At 47.5% G+C, this 20,577-nt stretch overlaps 1 long non-coding RNA gene across 1 annotated transcript; it reads right to left on the reverse strand.

Annotated features, from left to right (window-relative positions):
- Nucleotides 1-213: 213 nt before the first annotated feature.
- Nucleotides 214-5,184, reverse strand: LOC142804033 (uncharacterized). The gene is made up of 2 exons (XR_012894438.1): nucleotides 5,057-5,184; nucleotides 214-4,968 (listed from the first exon to the last, which is right to left on the reverse strand). It is a non-coding gene; the product is annotated as an uncharacterized LOC142804033 (long non-coding RNA).
- Nucleotides 5,185-20,577: the final 15,393 nt, after the last annotated feature.

Genomic DNA, 20,577 nt, shown 5'->3' on the forward strand with positions numbered 1-20,577 from the left:
TGTTTATTGATGGTATAAGCTAGAAAAAACAATCATGCACAGCGACGTGAAAGAGTACAGCGAACTTTCATGCCACTGTGCATGCTTAGAAGCTTATTTGTTTTCAAGCTTTTACCATCGATAAAACAGAATAACATATGTTTGGCAAACTTAGGCATCCACTTGCCCAGGAACAAGTGCTAAAGCGTAAGAAGATTGGGCTCACACAAGGTCTCAGATGCAATAAAATGTTTATTATCATTAGGTCAAATCATGTACTCTAGTAATAATGAATAAATAAATTAAGCAAACACTAATTAAATCAAGTACGATGTTCAAGTTGAAGTGTGAACACAATGATGAGAATAGAAGCACAGCTCCACACAATTCTAGCAGTGAAGGTAATACAATGAAAAAAGTTAACTGTGATTATTTCATTTTGTAATATCAAAATTAAAACTTACAGGGTCATAAAGACACAAGCTTTGGTACAAACAAAAAATGTCAAGAACATTTAGCAAGAAATAAAAAAGATTTAAGTTAAGAACTGACAAAATCCAGTATGATGAAAACACCATTCCAATACAATACTGCAGAACAGGCGACAAATATGACTGTTGCAAAAATACAAAAACAAACATGAAATGGGAAATACCAAAAAAATGTATAAGACAAATTCACATCATGGAAAGCACAGGGCTCAATTCCATCACATGCTGAAAATGGATGACACAGTTTTATTGTTTATTAAGTACAATAAACATTAATCATACATAAAACTGTCATTCGCCCAGAAGCAGTTTAGAGCTCTACATAGAACAATGCAATGGGACAATTAAGATACCCTTATGACATGGATATCTCTTAAACACTATGAACAGTCCTCACATAGACATCAGTTTTAATTCAAGCACAACCAATACACCTCTTTATCTTTGGAGAATGTGAATGTTTATTGCACAATAGTGGCTGTTTCGTTTCACTGCTAGCACAATATGGTGACCAAATAACTGTCATATTAAAGGGGTAGTGCCACCATTTTTTTTGAAGGACAGTTTACTCTGCCCTACAAATCTCCTGTGTATAGAGATAGCTCGGAGCAAGTGTGAAGTACAGCAAATGCCGAAATAGATTATTTTGGAATTAAAGCCAGAAGGGTGTCTTGAAGGGCCAGTTGATACACGATTTGCATGAGCGCATGACTCAAACTATGTACCTAAGAGACGACAAAAATTTATTGTCTTTCCTGTGCTGAGCAAAGCACCAGGAAATACCCAGCACAAGACAAAAAATTTCCGCCATCCCTTACGCACGCGGTGCGAGCCATGCACTCGAGATCGTTAGCAAAGCAGGCGTAAGGCTTTCTCGGCAGCCTATGCGAAAAAGTAAAGTAACCCCAAAGAGCATGCATGCATAAAGAAGCACAGGACACAGTACGAGGAATGCATTAACAATGTATTACAACATTCCGTTGTCATGTGGCTACACCTATGCTGGACAGACCAGTCAATGTTTGAACAATCACCTGAATGAGCACCCGTTCAATCTCAAGACTTCAACAAGCAGCACCTTAGCAGCCCATTGTTCCTCGTGCAGCTGCACCCAGCTCTTCCATAATTGAAAGATGCTTTCACGATATCGTAACAAGATCGAGTGCGAAATCAACGAAGCCTTCCATATTAGGAAGAAAGGACACGTGTGTCAGTGAGCCTCCACTTGCCCTCCTCGAAAAAGAGAACATGTTTCTGAGCTGTTAACTTTGGACATTTTGACTCGTGAGAGATTCATCTTGCTTTTCATCTTTATGAGCAAGTGTTGTAGTCCTATTTGTTTTTGCAGCTCTATATTTTCCCGTGTAATAAACACACACACAGTTGTTCCTCAGTTCCATTGTTCCTCAGTGTTGTGCGGTCATTCTTTCTTCGTCCCAATTTAGTGCCATTTTTCCCTCAGTACTAGTAAAGCCAATTTTGCCAAGGTGCACCTTGCGACATCGACACTAGCTTGACGTCAGGCTACAGTACTAATTCTGGCGACATCATACAGGATACTCGCCTGGCCATGGGAACATCACAATTTCTTGCTCCAGCATGTGAAGAGCTCATATCGCGACTTGAGAGTACAGTAGGAACCAAGACTAGTTTTTAATAACATGTTGTAATTACTTTCTCAGGGAGCACTTACACTTATTTTCTAGGATCAGCAGGGCTTGGCTTAACATTTAACGCAACGGTGGTATAGTGTCTAAGGTACTCAGCTGCTGACCCGCAGGTCGCGGGATCAAATCCCGGCTGTGGCTGCTGCATTTCCGATGGAAGCGGAAATGTACGCCCGTGTGCTCAGATTTGGGGGCACGTTAATGAATCCCAGGTGGTCGAAATTTCCGGAGCCCTCCACTACGGCGTCTCTCATAATCATATGGTGGTTTCGGGATGTTAAAGCCCACATATCATTTAACGCAAGAAAACAACAAATTAAAACTTTCATGTAACAACCACTTAAAGGGGAACTCCGGCGTTTTTTCAATATTAACTGATTTCAATAAAACTTTAAACATGTGTTTTCATTGGTACCGTGATAATATGTGCCAAATTATGCACCCTACGTCATTCAGTTTCTTGGAAAACAACTTTTAAAATTAGTAGCCGATTCTGCAATCACACTAGTAAACGCAGGCCACCCTGTGCATGTGACGTAAGGGCCTACTCTTTTTGGAAAACCCTGCATTCCCCGGCAGACAGATGCAACGTGCGCTTTCTTCTAAGAGGTGACAACGCTAGCACAGTTCAGTTTTGTCAGCTGTATACAACGTGTTCGTCATCGTTGATGTCGGTCTTACAATATTGAGCAACAAGAAAATCGATACGGGGCATGTCAGATGCTTCACGCGCCGGCGGGTCGAAATCAAAAAGCGATGCTTCTGCGCTGAGATAGTAGCTGCAATCATTGCTGAACTTGTCACTAGTAAGTTCAGACGCTCTGGCACAGCTTGCTTCTGCGTCGATATCGCCAACTTGCTTTTCGCGCATCAGAAGAGGAATGTGAGCTATGTGTGCACCCTAGCAAGCCGTGGCGGGGTGTAGCCGATCTCGTGACGTCATCAGCGACGAATTCTCGAGACGTCATCTGATACCCACCATGAATGACAGAGCAGCTTCCCATTTTGGTCTTTGTTTTGACTTGTCGCTTATTGCTTAATTAAAATTACTGACGAGTACCTGGGCAAAATTAACCACCTTAGCCTTTGCAGGATTGTCAATACTATTTGAAAACAGCATTATTTCAGTATGGTCGAAAATGCACCAGAGTTCCCCTTTAAGAAAACAAAGCATCTCTTCATAGCAAAGCGGTGTGTCAAAAACTGTTGAAGGGTAATCTATCCTAAATGCAATCAATTCTTCTTTTAGTGCCCTCAAGACAGATGAAGCAGTGGAATAGTAACAAATTTTCCGTGCCAGGGTAACCTAGCAACCTTGCGTACATTTATTAATGGCCAACATTTCACGCCAGAAAGCTGTGAAACCACAAAAACATCAATGGTGCCAGAAATAAATGGCTTCTCATACAAGTTTTCTTTTACTTTGAATTCACGGCCAATGATGCAGGGCACCTTTCGTTACATATGGTGCTAACAACACATTAAGGTGAGAGAATTGTCTGCGCTTTGCAGGCCCAAGGCGTTATGTCTAAAGGACTACTTAGCCAAGCATTATGCAGCTTTTTCGCAATCCCCAAACACAACAGGTGCATATAGTCCAGTGGTGCAGAGGTCACACAGTATATGGGCAGTGATGTTAATACTGATGCGCCCCGGTGATGGTCAGAGTCAATCTGACGCCTGAAAGAATCATTCGTACGCAAAGTGGATGACGTAGTAGGGAAGCTGAGTCGACTGTTTCTGTATGTACCCTCAGCTGTGCACTTAGGACACCCAGAATAACCTGTATGTCCTTTAATCTGAAACACAAATGATCGTGCTGGGGCATCCAAAACAAAACACTTCAAAGAAACATCAATTAGGTGCCCATGAAAAATCATTCCTTGGGAAAGAAGCTGTTGCAGGTCACTGACAAGTTTGTTGAGAAACTCATAGGCTGAAGCAGGCTTTCCTGGGCCTGTGAAAATTCCAACTACAAAGGGTGGTATTCTTCGATCTTCACGAATCATGCACTGTATGGGCCACAACTGCATGGTGGAGCGTTTGGAAATTGGCAGCCCGTCAATGTTAAAGGCAAGAGAAACATGACTGCCTTCATAACGTGCTTTTGACAAAGCATTCTCGAGGCTTTTCTGTAGCCCAAAGTGGCAGTAATGTCCCGGTACCATTGAACTGACAACAGGTGCACGCTGTGTATCTCTAGGCATGGCGAGAAGAGTATGAGCGTCGCTAGGCAGAGATGAAGAATCGAAAGTACTGACCTTGAGAATTTTTAGAAGAGCGGACAAAGCTGTATGAGTAACATTTTCTTTGATGACCCAACTGCGCAGTGACACAACAAAATCTTTGTGCTTTGACAATGCATCAGTGGAAGATGAACAAACAGGTACCTCCGGGACTCCGCTTACAGGAGAAGGCACATCGCTGAGTTGCATTGGCGAGCCTTCGGGTTCAGTGTGCGATGCTCCGGTGGACGAACAGGGGGAACATTTTGTAGGCGATGTGTCCGTTGAGCCACTTTCGGTGACGCAAGGCGAACTGCCCTCAGGGGGCGCCGAGCTGCAGCAATCCGCCTGAGTAGCTGCTGATGTAGCCGCAGTGTTTTCGTCAGCCCCAGGCACGCAAATGCTCGCACACTCACTGACACAGCATGTGTTAGTGCATGCGCGTAGTGTACCACACGCACTACTGCATTGTTCGAAGTTCCCGATTCCTTCAGACGTTGACGGCTGGCTGCCGGCTTGAAATCAAATCCCGAAATATTGCCTTTGTTTGCAATGACGCTTTCTTGCGCGTGTAAGACTGTTCCTTCGCTTTAGGCATGCTGGCACCTGCGACGGAAACACATTGTAGTACTCATACGAAGTTCTGAAGTCTTTGACTGTAATCCTAATAAATAAATAAATGTAGCTGTCTTACCTCCGTAGCTGGGGAAGAAAATACAATCGTATCTGCACTGGCACTACAAGCACGCCGCCATTATCCACAGGACTAACAGAACAAATCCAGTGGCTTGGCTTGACTGGGCGATGGCTCGCCAAACGAAACTTTTTTTTTCTCCGCTGTTTGAATAGATCACCGTCAATATAAACAACGTCGTTAAAGTAGCTTTATAATATTTAACAATTAGGCGGTGTATTACAACCGTTTTTGATGATAATTATTATCAAATAACCTAAATTGGAAACGCCATTTTTGGGACATGTTTCAGTTTTTGAGAGAGACATTTGCGACGCAGCAGCAGTGTCATCACTAGCACCGTGTGTATCATCTTCCTCCGTGGTGTACCGCATGTAACTATTACATTTGTCGGGTTGCGCTCGCTCCGTGGCATTTATTTACCTAAAGTATTCTTACACGTGATTTGTAATGAACGTTCAGCAGTGAAAAGTTAGTCTATTCAGTGATAGATTGAGTGTATGGTTTCATTGTATATCTTTTGCTATAGTGGTCAACGGGATAAAAAAAATTTAATTGATTTCATGGAACAATTATTTTTAAAACTGTTGGTCACTTTCGACTGACAAAAACTAGTAAGATAAGTGCACGATATACTACAAGCAATGCACAGTATACAACATAAATTATACGAGCACATATATTTTTAACCCTGACAAAAAGTGCACATGCCTTAAAAAACCCTGAACTAGATGTTATATTTTTTTACGTTTCAAAATAGGATTGATATGTGGGGTTAACGTCCCAAAACCACCATATGATTATGAGAGACGCCTACGTAGTGGTGGGTTCCGGAAATTTCTACCACCTGGGGTTCTTTAACGTGACCCAAATCTGACCACACGGGCCGACATTTCTGCCTCCATCGGAAATGCAGTCGCCGCCGCCGGGATTTGATCCCGCGACCTTTACGTTTCAACTAACCGTCGCATTCAGTTCAGAATGCCGTGAAAATTAAAAAAACAATACCTCATCCTTGAAGGGCTTTCTGGTTTCCCCAGCGTGTGTGTTGGCCTGGGAATCGGCATGCGAGTCAGCTCATGCCATCCACGGAAACTGTCTGCTCACAGATACACACATTCGCCACTACTCCGGCCGCTATACAAGGAGATATGAGCTCTAGATCTGAAAGCAGATCACTTGTGGATCACCATACGCAATTAAGGCCCCACTATTATCACAAGATTTAGAAAATTTCTGATGACTGCGAGCATAGGATATGCTCATGCACTGCAGTACTCCAAAACTAATTTCAATTCTCATGTGTTCTTTGGGGCCCTTTGATGGATAGCCAGTGGACATTCGCAACTGGCTGTCCCACTAAAATCCTGTTCGGATATCCACCAGAAAGCCACCTAGTACATCCCGCCAATGGACCTTCCTTGTACGTCCAGCGAATGTCCGTGCTGTGTCCGCTCTGGATATCCGAATTTTTCGACCTTTGGATTCATAGCGGACAGCCGACGGATATCCGTGGTTACTTGGGGTGTTGACGGTGAGGCCACTGATTCAGATCCATCAATGGACCTTTCTTCTGACTGCAAACTCGAGGTGGCGAACACTACAGGGACTGCCACTTCGCTGGAACGCTTACTCAAGCTTCGTTTACCTTCAATATATATGAGCTCGATCGCACCGCATCTCGTGTCAAAGAGAGAGGTAATTTACGTGCTGTCACAATTTCATTTTTTCGTGAAGGGTATCAACCATGCAGTCTCGAGAGGCAAAATGAAAAAAAAAGCTACATGCGAAAATCAGACAGCGTTCATAAAGGCGCCACCGTGATCAAGTGATCGTGAACTGGCAACTCTACGGAATGGCGACGAATTCGATCAGTGTTACTTCTCACTGCAGTATGCGATCTCGTAAATTATGATTCCTTCTTACACTCTGACAGTGCATGGTGCAAGTGATGTCTCCTTTTTACTATACAATGCAATATCCCAGCCAGAGCAGCAGTATTTCGGCAGGCGCGTAATCGTTTAAAACCCAAAATTGTCAAAATTATTCCCAAATCTTCAGCTACGGCGTGCCTCTCAATCAAATGGCAGTTTTGTCACCTTAGTCACATAATTACAATTGCATGATGCAACTATCGACAAGAACGGTGCCGCGCCCGTAACGAAAGAAGTCGAAACTGTCGCAGTGTGCAGACTACGGATCGATATAGCAATAATATAACAAGAAACTTTCGGGTTTATAGATGGTGCTTCGATACCACAACCTTTCTAATGTTTTCTTCGTTCACCAACAGAGCTTTAAAAAACTGCAGGCAGTTTCCCCGGGAATGACTGCTTCGCCGTCGTTTGTATTCCTGCATTCGGACCGTGCGTTGCAGCTTTGACATGTCATTTTGTTTTGAATGCAGTATGAACACAACCATTCAGAAAGCTTTTTGCGGACGTGTCAGCAAACAAACGAAACTATTAAGCGCGACGTATGCAAGCACATGTCACGGGACCGAATCCCGGTCGCGGCGGCTGCGTTTTCGGCGTAGGCACAAATACTGAGGTACGTGTACCTAGATTTAGGTGCACGTTAAAGCACCCCGGGTGGTCGAATTTCCGGAGCACTCCTCTGCGGCGTCTCTCATAATCATATGGTGGTTTTGGGACGTTAAACCCCTGCTATTACTAACATCAAAGCACTGAAGTGCATAAGAGACAGTGCGTGAGGTGACAGTTGATGCTAAGCTGGCGTTATCTCGCGGCTGTCAATATCAACGGTGGCAGCCATGGCTTCTCCCTGAATACACTACCCAATATTCTAGTACACTATAATTATGCATAACCATATAGCCTCCTAGATTTCTCTTGCCTGCCGGATGAGCGCCAAATGCCCGTCATCCATGGCGGTGCTACCTACGTAGGAGTAAAGGTCTTTGTACTTGGCCTTTAAGATTAGCCATTTCGGCGTTTGCTAATTTTAGAGGCTATGCCTTGTATTGAAAGAATTACCTGCTGAATGAGCGCAAATCGCCTGTCACCTATAGCGACGGCATTTAAGTAAGAATAACTATAATTACTTTTACGATTTTTAAACTTTTTACGTTATTTTTGTTGCATATAGGCTTCCAGAACGTAAGAACTTATTCAAAGACACCCCTACTTAAGTAACGCCGCCGCCATAGTTCCGACGACCGCCACTTTCCAAGTGAGCGCCGATAATCCGGCAGACAAGAGAAGTCTATGAGGCTATATGACATAACTAACGCCACTGCAATCGTTCTTATAAACCACGGAGGAAGGAAAGGTAGGAGAGGTCCTGACGTCACTCGTTGTGAAGCCGCGATGAATCCGGAAGTCGGCCATATTGACTGGGTAAATTCTCCTCTCTTGTTTACATCCGAATGTAAAGCAGAAGGCACGACTCTCCCCCCGGCTCGGAGTGCACGTGAGCTGCGCAGCGCGCGTGTCGTGACGATCCGAAACTAATGGAACGGCGTTCAACACTCTGGGCCAGCGCGGCACTTTCAGCGAAATCATTTCATACGTTTGGCACCGCGCGAATGATAATAAATCTGAAGGCATTCGGGGGTAAATGCCATTTTCTCTGCATGTGTGGCACGGGTATTATGAACGGTTCATTTGGGGTACGTTTTCTGGAGTTCGTCTGTTGCACGCGACATCAGTGCTTCAGTTTGGTTTCGCCTGTAAATTGGTTAGAATTCGATAACTCTAGAAGACTTACTGGCGACTCCCAGTTTACTTAATTAGTGCTGTTTTCTAACTTTAGCTTTAAATATTCGAACTTCTTTATATATATTCTCTGGTAATCTGCCGACACACACACAAGCACATATATGAAAGAGGCGAGCAAATGTCGCGTTCCCCTTGATCTTGAGTGTCTGCAGGCGCATTTCTTAAAACACCCAATATATACTACAACCCTTTTGTACCGCAATAGTGCGCCAGCAAGCTAGATATGCGAAGCATTTCTCGACAACAGATCGATCTGACAGCGTGCAGCTGACAGTGGGTGCATGAAATAATTTGTTTCGTAAACAAGAAGGCATTTATTCGTCTGCGTAACCTAAAAGTGGTGTAAATCTCTTTTTTTATCGTATAACTGGAAATCGACGCCCGTATTCCATTGCGACCTATGGCAGTTCTGCTCTGTTTTTCCTCTAGCAATATGGCCGCTGGCGGCAATCCCGGCCACCGCCAACGGGCGGTGGCCGGGATTGCCACTCCAGAAGTTCTTGTGCGGAAATAGAGCAGCGTGAGTTCAGCGGTGCAGGCACAGCACGACACCCGAAACGAATGACTATGTATGTGCCGACAAGGTACAGGCCTTACTTCTGTTCGCTTAATTTACAGCGTTCAGTGAACTCTGACCGATGGAGAATCGCACATGTGGACAGTTTATGAGGTGTAAACATCTACACGCACGCGCGGCTGCACCAAGCCGGCACCATCAGAATAGGAAAATCGTGAACCAGTGCTGCGCCTTTCGAAGCGAATGACAGCGTTCAAAGGTCATCATAGTTGCACCGTACAAACGAATGGCAAGGTGCAGCACCTTACGAACTCGTTCGCGTGATGCAGGCGAATCGAACGGACTTCGTGCCGGCTTGGTGCATGACGATAGTTATAGCGCGAGAACAAAACGACGACACAGAGACAAGAAGGACACGAAAGACACGAGTGCAGCCGCGCGCGCAACTGTCTCTCATGTTTATCATGGTCAAGTTCATGGAGGTACGTGTACAGTGACTTCATTCACGAATTTGATTGCAAATCTGCCCCCCCCCCTCAATCATAAAACAAAATTGCCATGCACATGTACCTGTATTTATCTCTTTCTATCGTAACTGGTCCTTGCCAGGTGTGACCAAAAATATTATGAACACATATATGCTTAATAAACACCCAGTCGCTCTAATTCCGTGTGGACATTTCTTCAATGGTTCTGTGTGTGTGTGTGTGTATGTGTGTGTGTGTGTGTGTGTTCGTTACTTTTGCCACTGAACACTTCATTGCTCATTTCAATTAATCATTATAATCGAATATCTGAAAGAAAGACGCGAGGAAACGTCAACTATTTTCCTACCCTGTCCCTTGTTCGCGTTATTTTCTCAATTAACATTGTACAAATCATGTTTGCAAAGCGCGTACGATTTGGTGCAATGTGAAGGGAACTTGTGTTGCGAAGTTATGCATTAATTTACCGCCGTACAAGACGTACACGCGTACATGTTAAACTTAATGCAAAACAGAAAGATGTACTGCACATATTCACAAAAGGAACTCACGACTCGTACTCGCAGGTGACGCGCCCATGCCCAGAGGTGTTGTTTTTCCGGCGCGTACCCAGGTAGCTGGGTACGCGCCACTTGTTATCAACTTGGCTCCCCGTGACGGCACGACCCGGAAAGTGCCTGTTCAGTATTGTGGCGATAATTTCAAACATTTGCCGATTCTATTTCAGCCGGTTTTTGGGGTTGTTTTTGAAGGTCTTGTATTCTTCAAGGAATCTCAGAACTTTTGGTCGAGGCCACAGGTCACACTCGCTCAACTCGCAGGGTTCAGCAAGTTGGAGCGTCACCTCGCTGGGCAGCACCTCGCTGCTGTCGTCGCCTACGAGCGGAAACAAATGCGACATTGATATAGGGTGACATTAGGCGACGAAGAATAACAGCTACTTCTGCCACTTTACGTGGACACTTACTGTTAACGTACAGCACTCCTTTGTCGAGCCTAGGTGTTCCATAGATGTTGGCTGGAAGCACGATGGTCTCGCCATCCTCCAAACAAATACTTGTTCGGCCATTTAGCACGCGCAGCTGCAAAAAATCGGCACACTAAAACACTCAAACGCGCACAGCTGAGTTCCCGCGGCCACTTTGAAAATGGCTGTCGTGACGTAATAAACGTCGTCTGCTGCTGCCCGAACAAAATTGCGCGGGCGGTCCCGAGCCGTCCGCGGGCCGCCAGGCAAGCGAAAAAAGAACATGCGCCGAGCGGTTCCGGACCAGTGAGCGGAGCTTCCGGTTGATCCCCGTGAAAAACGAAAACGCCGGCCGGCGTCCGGGACCTGTAAATCGATGAAGCTCTGTGATGGATGAGCACACGACGCAGCACTTTAACGTAAAGCTTTGACGTAGAGCTGTGGGCTGCCGAGCCGTGCTGCCACCCGTTTTTGCTTACGCCGTTCGCGTTGCCGCCGAAGTTTCTAAAGAGACCGTGCCGCCGACGCGCAATAATTTGCGGCGCGCCGCCGTTTGCATTAATTTTACCCGAGTGGGGAATCTTGGCATAAAATATACCACTTCACCTTATTTTCTGCAGCTGTAAGACTTCTGAGAACGGCATTCGCGGTGCCATGACTGCTGTCTTGTTTCCGTGTTTGAATTCCCTGTATATCTAGTGCCCTAAAACAGCTTCTGAATTATACACAGTCGAGCGTGTTATTCTCTCCTGGCGATTCTGGTTGTTTTGTCGCCATAATAGTCACGCCAGAATAGTTATTAACGTGATATTATTAGAACATATATACTCTCCAATGGTTCATATACGAGAAATATGAGTTATAAATTGTTTTCTACCCTGCATGCATCCACCAAACGCCACCCCCGTTCTTCCTCGCGTCTCGCAGGATTATCATGCGCGATGAACTTGTGATTTCGCTGCATTTTGCGCGTTTCCGATTGCGGAAGTGAAAGTGAAAAGAGTGTTGCTGAGAAGTCCATAAACGTGATAGGCTCCACGCCTAGCGCTCCTATTGCACACATGCTTTATTAAGAAATAGATGATGAAGAGCCTGCAATTATTGTAGTGAGGAAAGTGTAATGCAGTGTAATCAAGTACGAAAGCAATGAAAAAGGCTCCGAACTATTTCATTCTCTCAACAGACGAATTCTTTATAGCGAAAACAATGAAGCTCTCTATGAATAATAATAAAAAAAATACACAAAAATATACAAAAACCGCCGGAGCGAGCCAGCCTCTTGACTGTTTTTGTATACTTCTGATTGCAAGAAGAATTATATGGACACTCTCTACATGCAGGCTTTCATCAGCCCTGTCATGTTACTTACGTATAAAGTCTAAATTAACTACTTTAGTACGCACACTGTATCCTGTTCTCGCGGATAAAATCTCACGAGCGCTATAGCAAGAAACACTGCTGAAGTATAGATTAAACAAGCTGCCCATTTCCATCACACGGAGGACGCATGCGATAACATTACTCCGTACAAGGCTGCGTGGCTTCATCTGCATCGGTGAACGTTCAATGTAAGGGCGCGGAGGCGAGTGCTAGCACGCGCTAGCGCGTTCGCTATTTCTGCAGGCGTCAGCAAACGGCTCATTTATCCTTTCACTCGCCATTATATCACTGTATAAATCCCCCTTTTTTCCCGGGAGCAGCCGTATTTCCATGCACTAGCGTTTTGCAGTTTGGAGAGTTCAGATGAAAAAGAGTAAGCTGCAGCCCAAGTTCATTAAAAGGCTGCGAGCTGCTATAATATGGGGTAAAATGTGAAGTCATCGAAGGTTTCTGACCATAATACTGTTTCAATTGCCTCAAACTTAGCATGTTCTTCTCAAAGACCCGAGATCGAAACTGTTTTGAACTTTCCTAAACTTGATGACACTTCCATTATCATAATGGGGAATTTGAATGTAGTTGTTATGTTTCGATGTGTCGCGATTATGAGAATGGGGCGCGACAGAAATGAGTGACGACGAACGTCATGTTGTGTAAGGTCGAACTGGCCTACTCTGTGATGGGAGTGGTGTTTATTGAGCAAGTTGAATCAAGTTGTAGGGGGGCGCTAGTGACTACATAACACGCCGCCGCACATGAAAAAAACAAAAATGAGAAAATGAAAGTTTGATCACAGAAGGAATCTTGAAGGGATTCTCACTGGCCTTCCCGAGCGTGTCTTTTTAGGAAAAGGTTGCGGTGGCACCATTCGGGTGTCTGAAGGACGGTCAGCGAGAGAACTCGGGTGTGAGGTGTGGTGGGGCACATTTTCTTTGGTTGTTTGAAGAGGATAGTAGTCTTCAGGTGTTGACTGGGGGTCACTTGGGGAGTGCCGCACTCGCAAATGGTATCGGTTGCGCATGTACACTTGACCATTGGCTGCTGTAACGGTGTATCTCCGTGGCTCTGGACCTACCTGTGTTACGACTGCTTTCACCCATTTCTTTCCTTGTGTAGTGGAGCATACGCACCAACGCGTATGCGCCTTCGGAAGACAACAAAAAGCCCGTGCTCTGCTTGCGCGAGAGTTTGTGCCGCCTCTGCCAGACTTGCCGTACGCCCACTTTCCGTTGCGACCTCGCTGCGGCTCCTCGGCTCGAATAAACGTCATCACATTTGGTGGAGGGTGCTGAGATCCCCAAGAAGACCTGGAGCTCCGCTCTCGCAAGTTGCCTGAAAGACTACCGCGAAACATGACTGACGCAGTCGCCAACCAGCCCGTCCCAGCCCAGCCAGCACCATCGGCTGCCCCGTCTACCTGCCCCGGCGCTACCCGCCAGCGGGACCCACCAATCTTCAGCGGAAGTGGTGAGCAAGACGTCGAAGACTGGCTCTCCTTGTACGAACGCGTAAGCGTCAGCAACAAGTGGGACGACGACTCTAAACTCGCTTACGTCATCTTTTACTTGGCAGACGTAGCTAAGCTTTGGTTTACCAACCGCGAAACCGCCATCACCAACTGGTCCTCCTTTAAGACCCTCGTAACAGAAGCGTTCGGCCGACCAGAGGTCCGCAAGCTCCGCGCCGACCAGCGTCTGCGCCACAGAGCCCAGCAGCCTGGCGAAACGTTTACGAGTTACATTGAGGATGTTCTCGACCTCTGCAGGCGTGTTAACCAATCTATGCCCGAAGAAGAGAAAATTCGGCAGATTCTCAAGGGCATTGAGGATGGCGCATTCCAGATGTTGCTAGCAAAAAGCCCGACCTCGGTGGCAATCCTCGTAAGCCTGTGCCAGAGCTTCGATGAATTACGCCGTCAGCGTTCCATCGCCCGACAGAGTGTCTCACCACCAGATTCGATCTCGGCTGTCGCACTCGCAAATGTCAACGTTCGCCAAGAAAGCCTGTCCAACCAGATCAAAGACTTCATCAGGGAGGAAGTCGCCCGACAGCTCTCCCTGCTGCCGCATAGCGACGCGCCCACCGCAAGTCTGCCTTCGACACTGCAGCAGGCCATACGCACTGAAATTTGCGATGCCCTACCTACAGTGCAGGCCCCTTACGCATGCACTTCAGCAGCATCTAATCTCTCAGCTGTCAGCTACGCACCACCTGCACCATCTTCACCTTTCAGCTACGCAGCTGTGGTTGCGCGACCCCCACCGCATCCAGTATCCTTATCGGCTCCAACTCCTCCGGCAGCGCCACCGGTTTACAGGCCCTCACCTCGCTTTTTCCGTCCATCTAATGAGTGGTGCACCCATGACAACCGTCCTATCTGCTTCGCGTGTGGCATCGCTGGCCACATTGCACGCTACTGCCGCCGCCGTCCCACACCTGCGTACGCCTCCTTTGGAACTCCTACCTATGCGTCGCAGCAGGCCACCACGTCTGCATACGAACAGAGGCACTCTGACTCGGATCGTCGCCCATCAACTTCTCGTTTCCCATCTCCTCGTCGCCGATCACCATCTCCTATGCGTCGTAGACCACCTCCTGAGGAGGGAAACTAGTCAGTGCAGTTCCAGAGGCAAGAACTGCAACTTCTGCGCAATTATCAAGGCCTCCATTTTCGCCGCGAAATGTTGTTGATGTCAATGTTGAGGGAGTCGCCACACAAGCGTTAATTGATACTGGGGCCGCCGTTTCTGTGATGAACGCAAAATTTTGTCGCAAACTGAAGAAAGTGACCACATCTCTCTGTGGCATCGTGCTGTCCACGGCTAGCGCGCAACGCATTCAGCCCTCGTCTGTGTGTACGGCGCGCGTCGTCATCCAAGACGTTTTGTACATCGTCCAATTTTTCGTACTACCATCTTGCTCTCATGACCTCATCCTGGGTTGGGATTTCTTATCAGGTCATGAAGCTATCATCGATTGTTGCCGTGCGGAAGTGTCCCTAGTGCCAAGTTGTGAGTTTCCATCGCCCGACCATTCACCACTGCTCTGCAAACTCATCGCTGACGACCACATCACCTTGCCTCCGGAAGCTTCAGTCCCTATTAGCCTTTTATGTGTGGCGCAACCTGACGCCACGGTGGTATTTACGCCATCCCCTGTTTTTACTGAACGCAAGGGCATCGTGCTCCCATTTGCCGTTCTTACGATTGCGTCTGGTTTAACCGTAATGCTGGTTACCAACCACTGCAACTACCCCATTGGCTTGCTTCGTGGTGAAACGTTAGGATATGTGCAACCTGTCGACCATATCAATGATATTATTCTTCCCGACGAAACGCCATGTCAGATTGCCGCAATCACTCAGGCGTCTGAGCCATCAAGCTCACCAGCCTTCGACGATGCTATTGACGCAGACCTTCCCCCCTCGCATCGCAGCCAACTTGTTGCTCTCCTTAACAAGTTTCGCTCTTCTTTCGACTTTCAGAAACCTGCTTTGGGCCGCACCACGACTGTCACTCATACTATTGACACCGGCTCACATTCGCCTCTGCGACAGCGTCCTTACCGCGTTTCTGCCGAAGAGCGCCGCGTCATTACGGAGCAAGTAGATGACATGCTTAAACGTGGAGTCATACAGCCTTCTCAAAGCGCTTGGTCGTCACCCGTGGTTCTGGTAAAGAAAAAAGATGGCACCGTTCGATTTTGCGTGGACTATCGCCGCTTAAACAAGATTACAAAGAAAGACGTCTACCCGCTACCACGAATAGACGATGCTCTTGACTGTTTACAAGGCGCCGAGTGCTTCACATCCTTGGATCTGCGTTCTGGGTATTGGCAGGTGCCAATGGCTGAATGTGATCGCCCTAAAACAGCCTTTGTAACGCCAGATGGCCTGTATGAGTTCAAAGTCATGCCATTTGGGCTCTGCAACGCGCCTGCGACGTTTGAACGCATGATAGATACCATATTGCGGGCCCACAAGTGGAAAACTTGCTTGTGTTACCTAGATGACATCGTAGTCTTTTCAGCTGATTTCCCGACACATCTTCGTCGTCTCCACGAGATTTTGACGTGTCTAGCTTCTGCAGGCCTACAACTTAACACCAAGAAGTGCCACTTCGCAGCCCGCAAACTAACCATCTTGGGACATGTCATCACAAGAGACGGTGTTCTTCCGGACCCCGATAAGCTTCGAGCTGTCGCTGACTTCCCAATGCCCACATCACTGAAAGCCCTAAGAAGTTTCGTTGGTCTTTGCTCTTACTTTCGTCGCTTCGTGCGCAACTTCGCGTCCATCATTGCACCTCTGACTAGTCTGCTTTCCAACAGCAAAGGTATATCTGCATGGTCACCTGCATGTGACGACGCATTTCACCAGCTGCGCCGCCTGCTGACCTCGCCACCTATTCTTCGCCACTACGACCCCACTGCTGCCACAGAAGTTCACACTGATGCAAGCGGCGTTGGTCTTGGCGCAGTTTTGGCACAACGGAAAGGTACCCAAACCGAATACGTAGTCGCTTATGCAAGTCGCGCTCTTAAGAAGGCTGAATTGAATTACTCCGTGACAGAGAAGGAGTGTTTGGCCATAATCTGGGCGCTTACGAAGTTTCGCCCGTACCTTTACGGCCGTCCTTTCGATGTGGTCACAGACCACCACGCTCTATGTTGGCTGTCCACCTTGAAAGACCCGTCCGGACGTCTGGGCCGTTGGGCACTTAGTTTGCAGGAATACGACATCCGTGTCGTATATCGTTCCGGTCGCAAGCATGCGGACGCCGATGCACTTTCCCGATCGCCATTAACACCAGATGTGGCTTCTCTGTCACCCCCTTTTACCACCTTGTCACCACTCGACAGCACTGACATGCTTTCGGAGCAGCGTAAAGACCCATACCTTGCCTTGTTAGTCGACTACCTTACCGATCCGTCTTCTGTCCCTTCCACGAGAGCGGTACGCCGGCAAGCAGCCCACTTTTCCTTACGTGACAACATTCTGTACCGCCGCAACTACACGCCTGGTGGTCGGAAGTGGCTCCTTGCTGTCCCAACTCATATGCGCTCTGACATCTGCATGAATTTCCATGCAGATCCCCAAAGTGCTCACGCAGGTGTCCTGAAAACCTACGAACGGCTGCGCCAACGCTATTACTGGCGAGGAATGTATCGTTTTGTGCAGAAATACGTTCAGTCTTGCACCACTTGCCAACAGAACAAAACACCTCCGCGGCACCTTACCGGCATGTTACAGCCGCTGCCGTGCCCGGCTCGCCCATTCGACCGCGTGGGTATAGACCTCTATGGCCCACTCCCATATAGTAGCTCTGGAAACCGGTGGATTATTGTCGGAGTCGATCATCTGACACGCTACGCTGAGACTGCAGCTCTACCGGCAGCGACTGCCCACGAAGTTGCACTCTTCATTCTCCGCAGCTTCATTCTACGCCATGGTGCTCCGCGGGAATTACTCAGTGATAGGGGTCGAGTGTTCCTGTCGGAGGTCATCCAAGCTATCCTCGCTGAATGCAACATTATCCACCGGAAATCTACCGCATACCATCCACAGACAAATGGTCTTACTGAGCGGTTCAACCGCACACTTGGCGACATGCTGAGGATGTACACCTCCTCCGACCACACTAACTGGGACGCTGTATTGCCCTTTGTTACCTTCGCTTATAACACCGCGACGCAAGCGACTACCGGTTTTTCTCCGTTCTTTCTATTGTACGGCCGCGAACCTTCCCACCCCCTCGACACTATACTACCGTACCGCCCTGATGCATCTGAGTGCTCCCCGCTTTCGGAAGTCGCCAGATACGCTGAAGACTGCCGTCAGTTGGCTCGGTCTCTGACAAGTGAGGCTCAAGGTCTACAAAAGACTCGACACGACGACGCTCACCGCATAGCTCCTACATTTCGTGCTGGCTCCCTTGTGTGGCTTTGGGTGCCCCCGCACGTTCCTGGCCTGTCTTCTAAACTTCTGGCCCGGTACCATGGTCCGTACCGTATCATTGACGCGACCTCCCCGGTGAATTACATCATCGAGCCGTTAACACAATCACCAGATTTGCACCGTCGAGGACGCGAGACCGTACACGTCGACCGTCTCAAGCCCTACTACGACCCCATCATTGTGCCTACTCCCTGAGTCGCCAGGATGGCTACCCTTCATCCCGGGGGTATTGTAGTGGAGCATACGCACCAACGCGTATGCGCCTTCGGAAGACAACAAAAAGCCCGTGCTCTGCTTGCGCGAGAGTTTGTGCCGCCTCTGCCAGACTTGCCGTACGCCCACTTTCCGTTGCGACCTCGCTGCGACTTCTCGGCTCGAATAAACGTCATCACACTTGCCAAAACCACACTGGCGTATTCTTGGTTAAGGAGGGAAGCTGACGAGCATGCTGGTCTGCATGCTTATGCTGTGCCTGCTGCCTTGACTGAAGGTTTCTTTGGAGCACCGAATGTGGATAGTGCGGTAACAACGTGCTGGGATGAGCTGGAATAAATGTTCTTATCTTTCTTCTCATAAGCATCTCTGCCGGAGAAAGAAGTTATTCTGTGGTTCAATAGCACCACTGCGAGTTCCTTGCCTTCAGACAGTGCTTTTGTCATTGATGCCTTAATAGTTTGGATTGTTCTTTCCACTTGCCGATTTGCACGAGGAAAAAGAGGTGATGTGGGCTTGTGAACGATGTCCCATTCCTTGATGAAGTTTCTAAAGTCGGCTGAATCAAATGGAAGACCTTGATCACTCACGACCTCTGAGGGTATGCCGAAATGCGCACAGATATCCTTCAGCACTGTGATGACTGATGAGGCTGTTGTTGTACGCATTTTCTTGACGTCGACGTATTTAGAGTAATAATCCACTAGAAGCAAGTATGTCACGCCATTGTGGTGGAAGAAGTACACAGCCACTTTTTCCCAAGGTCGTGCTGGTAGTTCTCTGTCAAGGAGTGGCTCTCGTTGGTTAGCCCGCTGATGGCGATGGCAGATCTCGCAGTTTGTTATCATCTGCTCAATGTCCTGGCTTATTCCAGGCCAGTAAACACTCTGGCGAGCTGTGTTTTTACAAGATACAATGCCTCGGTGTGTGAGGTGGAACCTTGAGAGCACTTATTTTTGACGCGCCGTTGGCACAACAAGTCGTTCACCATAACACAAAAAGCCATCGGTTACATTAAGTTCACCTCTGAATGAGTAGTAGGGCTTCACTGCTGTGGGAACTTTTGGGATCTTGTTGGGCCAGCCTTTCTGGATGTACGACGCTACACACTGGAGTGTGCTATCAGCAGCTGTGCAGGTTGTTATCTCTGCTAGTTTCGGAGTTGACACTTGCACCAATGTACAGGCTAGAGCCTGATACTCCTGGTCTGATGTCTTGATTGTCTCTGCTGGATCAGGTGCACGAGACAGGGCGTCTGCAACAGTCAAATGTTTACCTGGCAAATACACCAACTTCACGCCGTAGAGTTGAAGTCGAAGTAGTAGGCGTTGTAGCCTGGGTGAGACCTTGTGGAACTCCTCAGACTGAAGACCAATAAGAGCTTTGTGGTCAGTCTCAATGACAATGCTGCGACCGCAGATATAATAGTGGAACTGTTCACAGGCAAATACTACAGATAACAGTTCTTTCTCAATTTGCGCATAGCGCTGTTGTGCTGGTGTGAGTGCTGTGGATGCATAGGCAACTGGGTGTCTGTGCTGAAGGAGGACACTGCCCATTTCATAGGAGCTTGCGTCAGTGGATATGACAATAGACTGTGCTGGGTCAAAGTAGTGCAAGACTGGTGCTGTTGTCGGTTTGCTCTTAATGTCATTGAATGCATCGGTCATCTTTTGCGTCCAGTGCCATGCAACATCAGATTTGAGAAGTTCTCGAAGGGGCTGTGTCTTTGCAGAAAAATTTGGGACAAACTTCATTAGGTAAGTCGCCATGCCGAGGAAGCGAAGAAGCTCCGCTTTGCAGGTTCGTGCTGGTATAGTGTTAATAGCCTTCACTTTGCTGGGATCAGGAGTGACGCCTTGTTGTGTCAACTGATGTCCTAGGTAAATGACTGTTGGTAAACCCAGCTTGAGCTTGTTATGATTCAGCTTGAGGTTGTTAGCTCGTGCTATGCTGAGCACTTTACACAAGTGGACAACATGTTCATCTAGTGTTTTGGATGCAACCAAAATGTCGGCAAAGTATGGCGTTACAAGAGCTTGACCTTCAAAGATACTGTCAATGGCCTGCTGAAAGAGTTCAGGGGCAATGTTGAGGCCAAATGGTACACGGAGAAACCTGTAGCATCCCCATGGTGTGGCAAATGTACACAAGTACGAGCTGCTCTCGTCAAGCGCTAGCTGCCAAAATGCATTCTTGGCATCCAGAACTGAAAACACAGTACACCCACTGAGTCGTGCAAAGAGTTCTTCAGCAACAGGAA

This window comes from Rhipicephalus microplus, chromosome 3 (assembly GCF_043290135.1).
Source record: "Rhipicephalus microplus isolate Deutch F79 chromosome 3, USDA_Rmic, whole genome shotgun sequence".
NCBI lineage: Eukaryota > Metazoa > Arthropoda > Arachnida > Ixodida > Ixodidae > Rhipicephalus > Rhipicephalus microplus.